We start from the raw sequence: 5,227 nt of genomic DNA, 5'->3' as shown, positions 1-5,227 counted from the left end.
CGGGGTCGTGGTGTTTGTGCCTGGCTGGAGCAGTGACGCCCTTTGGCCTGCAGGGGGTGCTCAGGGCGTCAGCACTGCCGGAGGCGTCTGCGTTCTAGCTTCGCAGCCCAGAGCGAGCGAGGAAGGCACGGTGCAAGCGTTTTGCTGAGACCTTGCAGGCCAGGGAGAATTCTGGAACCGAGGAGGGCAGAGGGCTGACACTCTAGAGGGGAAGACAGTATCATTTCATAGAGTGGTAAATACTATGAAGATAAAGCGGGTGATGATGAGATTGAGCAGAGGTAAAGCTGGGAGGGGGTACTAATTTCAACCGAGAGAAAGCCCCTCTGGAGAGGTGACATTTGGGAGCCAGCCATGGGGAAATCTGGGGAAAGAGCATTCCAGGGAGAGGGAAAAACAAGGGTGGAGGCCTTGAGGTGAAACCGCGCTGGACAGCGTCCTATCTGATGGCTTTACGATCTCTGTCCCAGGTTTCCTGCCCCGTGCCCAAACTTACGGACCTCAGAGAGAGGAGGATGTTAGCCAAGGGACTCCCGCTCAGCAACCTAGAGACATGGTTCCCAGCCTGAGAAGTAAAGCAGGTGGGAAGGATCGGAGCCCCTCAGCTTCTGCCCTCTGGTTTTAAAAACCAGAGAAAGGAGGAGCACCTGGGTAGCTCAGTTGGTTGAGCACCTGACTTTGGCTCAGGTCATGATCTCCCAGTTCAGGAGTTCGAGCCCCACATCTGGCTCGCTGCTGTCAGCCTTCAGCGCAGAGCCCAGCTTCAGATCCTCTGTCCCCCTCTCTTTGCCCCTCCCCTGCTTGCGCTTTCCCCACAAATAAATAAACATTTAAAAGAGAGAGAGAGAAAATAAAAACTAGAGAAAGGAAGATGACAGAAGTCAGGGCTTCTGGGATCATGAACTTCAGAAATGAAAAGAACAACACTGAGAAGCCAGAGGAACAATGGCAGCCCCAGGCCCATGCTGCTAGTTAAAAACTATCCTCCCTCTATTTTCCTGTGGCTTATGCAAAGCAGAGAAATTCTGTATCTCAGAAGTTTACAAAATGGTGGCTCATGGGCCAAATCTGGCTCACAGTTGTATTTTATTTTGTCTGTATAGTTATACATTTTCTCAATTTTTTATTGTAGAGAGAGAGAGTGCACTCGAGTGGGGAGAGGGGCAGAGAGAGAGAGAGAGAGCAAGAAAGAGAGAGCGAGAGAGAGAGAATCTTAAGTAGGCTCCACACTCAACGTGGAGCCCAATGTGGGGCTAGAGCCCATGACTCTGGGATCATGACTCTGAGCTGAAATTAAGAATCAGACGCTCAACTGATGGAACCACCCAGATGCCCCTGTCTGTATAGTTTTAAACAAATTTGAATCATTTCGGAAAGTAGGATTATTTCACATATAAATTCTAGGATTCTGTTTCTTCTCGGAACAACTAGGCAGTTCTGGGCTTGCCTTCCTATGCAATAATCAACTAGTGCCAAGTGGTGCATGCCTCCTTGGACGGGACATGGGCCGACAGACCCTCATCGGCTGAGCACAGACTAGGAAGTGGGTTTGCCCAGGTTCACACTCCAGATCGGCTACGTGTTAGCTCTGTGACCTTGGGCAAGCTACGTGACCTCTCAGTGCCTCAATTTTTCTCATCTTAAACAATACCCACCTCCTAGCACTGCTGTACGTTTAGTATCAGGCTTTTAAAAGAATGCCTGGTGTGGTGCCGGGGCTATATGTTTGCTGTTGTTATTTTGAGAGAGGGGCCTGGGTGAAGGGTCTTGCCCAAGTCTACCTGGCACCTCCCCTCCCCCACTCCACCCTGGTCTGCATGGAGATGGCTCAAGTTGGGACTCCCTTTCTGGTCCCCACAGCGGGACCAGAGAAGAAAGGACTTGTCCTTTGGGACTGAGAGGCAGAGAGGTGAATGGATTTGAAGAATAAGGGAGGAGAACTGTCCCACATGGTAGTGGAGGGAAAAGAAGTCCAGAGTTTTTCAGATTTGAGTTTAGCAACAATCCGCAGCAGTGGTGGGTGGAGGGAAGAAACAGAAGTGCCATGGACTAAGGTGGAAATTATGGCAAGAGAGGCAGGTGCAAGAGGAGAGATGAAGGAGACTCAGATTTGGATGTGTTTCCATTCTGTGCCTTGAGCTACATGCCCTGGGTTGTCCTCAGGCTGCCCTGCAAGGCCCTACAGCATTGGTCCCCCCTCTCCCCAGTGGGGTACCAGCCAGACCTCGTCTCCTCTACTCCCCCTTCCTTCATTCAGCAGAAGCTCCACAGATCTGCTGGTCCCCAAATGCCCTAGGAAGCATTAGCCTCAGGACCTTTGCACTCATGGTTCCTTCTGCCTGGAATACCCTCCCTCCAGGTGTCCACTGTATTTAAAATCCCCCCCGCCCCAACTGCTCTCCCCTTTCTGTAGCTGTTTTTCTCCTTTATCATGGCTTTTTTTTTTTTTAAGTTTACTTGAGAGAGAGGGAGAGAGAGACAGAAGGAGTGGTAGTGGGGCAGGGAGAGAGAATCCCAAGCAGGCTTTGCACTCTCGGCGTGGAACCCAATGTGGGGCTCAAACTCACAAACTGCGAGATCGTGATCTGAGCCGAAATCAAGAGTTGGACACTTAACTGAGCCACCCAGACACCACCACATTTATTCTTTATGTCTGCTTGGATCACTCGCAATAACACAATCACATAAAGACAGGGAATGTGTTTTCTTCGCTCCTATACCCCCAGCACTTAGAGGACTGTCTGGCACATAGTAGGTGCTCAGTGATGCCGGTGAATGAACAGAAGAATGGCCAGCAGGTGCTCTTTTCCTTTCCTGGCTCAGTTCCGCCCTCAGCCTTTTCCGTCCCCCCCCCCCCCAGTCCACCCTCAGTGGTGCTCACCTGTCCGGATGTACATTTCCGAAAAACAGCCTGCCACCGAGGACCCCTCCCCCGCCTTCGTTTCTTCTGCTCACGAGTGAGGCTGCAAAGAACATTCTTGTACATATTGTTGTCTGCTTGTGGCTTTCAGGCGCAATTGCAGACAGTGGAACATTTGTGCAGGTTTATGTGCACTTTGAAGCTGGTTGTATCTGATTTTTCCTCCTAAACTTTGTGGCAATTTAAGCTTACACTAATGGTGCACGAATGCCCCCTGCCCCGGCCTCGCCAACATTGACCATTTCGTGGTATTGTTTGCATTTCTCTAGTAAAGAGTGAGGTATGGCATTTTTTCAGTCGTGCTGCTTACTGCTGAGGTTTTGCATCCGTCCTTCTCCCAGGTAAGTGGATATCGTCTAACAAACTCTCCACGGGCCCCTGGGCTACCCCACCACTGGATCAGGCAGGGTTGAGACCCACGGGGCACAGAAGATCTGGGATACCATAACACTGGCTACACTTCATGCTGCTCAGCTTGTGACTATTTTATTAGTTCCTTTCCCCTCAAATGCAAATTAGAGGGCTATCTCCTTAAAGGGAGTATTACACATTTTTGAGATACCTACCAGTTTTCCAATTTCTTCCAGTGATAGCAATAGGATATTTGAGCTTGTTTCCTAATTGCAAACCTTTAGCAGTGTCAGATACCTAAGATTTTTAAAGTTCTAGAAACAAAACTTGAAGGCAAAACAAAAACAAAAAGCAAACACACACGCACACACACGCATACACACGCACACACACACACACACAAAACAACTTGGGGCGCCTGGGTGGCTCAGTTGGCCAAGCGTCTGACTTGATTTCGACTCAGGTCACGATCCCAAGGTTCGTGAGTTCAAGCCCCGCATTGGGCTCTGCGCTGACAGTGCGGAGCCTACTTGGGATTCTCTCTCTCCCTCTTTCTGCTCCTCCCTGGCTCATGCTTTCTCTCTCAAAATAAATAAATAATCTGAAAAACAAACAAACCGACAAAGCATTAAAAGTTCTGGTCTGACTATAACTTGGCCCAGTTCACAGAATCCACCTAACAGGCTCGGAGTTTAAGAACCACGGGTCTGACTGGACCACACCACACTTAGCTCCTTGTACCTCGTGAGCCCAGCCAGCCCACCTCCGTGTGAGCAGGGTGTACCTAATCAGAAAGGAAGGAGGAGGAGCAGAGGGAGAGAGGAGAGCCAGAGAGACGGCGTATCTGTAAGAAAAGTCAGTATATTTATGGTTTGCTTTATAAAAGTTACTATAATACAATGGTACATAGTATTGAATTCACAAAAATATGAACAAATATTTACAACAAGACACACCCACAACGGAAACACTTCTCTTCAAAACAAGTTACGTACGGATGACAGAGTCTATATGCACAAACATCCCTAAAACTTATGGGTTCTCTTCTTTGCAGGAGGAGAGAGGCAGAGAGGGAGGGATAAGAAAAAAAAAAAAAAGTAGGAACCCCCAACTTTTCAAAAGCAAAGATTTGTTCAATGAAAATGAAGGCATCGAAAGAAAAACGAGCCACGTTTCTGGATATGGCCAACCATTTTTGGGGTGGGGCGGGGGGTTCCCGGGTACCGGTGAGGGTGCAGCCCCTGGCCCATTGGGCAAAGTGAGGCCAGGGTGAGGGACGAGGGTGGCCCCTAAGCCTGGTTTCCTCACATCCCCCTCCACTTCTATGGGAAGAAGGGAGAGAATGAAGGCAGCCCCTCGGGGGCCGCACAAGTAACTTAAATCAACCATCTCTACAAACTACACATTTCCTCATGTGAAAAATAAATATTTTCGCAGTTGCACAATTAGGCAGAAAACCGCAAACGGAAGAGAAGGTCACCGCTGTGCCCAGGTCCCTCCTCTGTGTCTTAATGCCCCCGATTTCATCGACCTCGACCTTGAAACTGGTGGGCACAATCTCAAACAGAGAGGGCATGGGGTAAAGAAATTAAAAAAAAAAAAAAAAAAAAAAGAACACAACAAAACCACCAACGACAAAAAAAAAAAAAGAGAGAGAGAAATAACAATTCTTTGTACAGAATTTACATGATAACAAGCTTGACACAAGCTGAGATACCAGAGGCTCCGGGCCTGCATCCATCCGCAGGGTGGGGGCTTCCCCGCTGGGAGCTCTCCCGTCTTGGTGAGGACTCCTGGTCACAACAGTCACTTTCCAGAAATTATTTACATGCCTGCTCTGCTTTCTGGGGTGCGAGGGACTTGCTTGTGTGTGTGTGTGTGTGTGTGTGTGTGTGTGTGTGTGTGTGTGAGAGAGAGAGAGAGAGAGAGAGAGAGAGAGAGAGAGAGAGAGAGAGA

General features: G+C 49.1%; 1 protein-coding gene across 1 annotated transcript in view; it reads right to left on the bottom strand.

Annotated features, from left to right (window-relative positions):
- Positions 1-4,112: 4,112 nt before the first annotated feature.
- The window catches only part of SETD1B (SET domain containing 1B, histone lysine methyltransferase), a 25,438-nt gene continuing 24,323 nt past the window's right edge, over positions 4,113-5,227 (bottom strand). Inside the window, exon 17 of the mRNA XM_040443928.1 lies at positions 4,113-5,227. This exon is cut by the window's right edge and continues 1,641 nt beyond it. The gene's annotated coding sequence lies outside the window, so the exon portion shown is untranslated.

The sequence above is a fragment of the Herpailurus yagouaroundi genome, unplaced genomic scaffold, assembly GCF_014898765.1.
Source record: "Herpailurus yagouaroundi ecotype Mexico unplaced genomic scaffold, PumYag 191, whole genome shotgun sequence".
In the NCBI taxonomy this organism is placed as follows: Eukaryota; Metazoa; Chordata; class Mammalia; order Carnivora; family Felidae; genus Herpailurus; species Herpailurus yagouaroundi.
The sequence above is the reverse complement of the archived record's forward strand: the minus strand, read 5'-3'. Positions and strand labels throughout refer to the sequence as shown.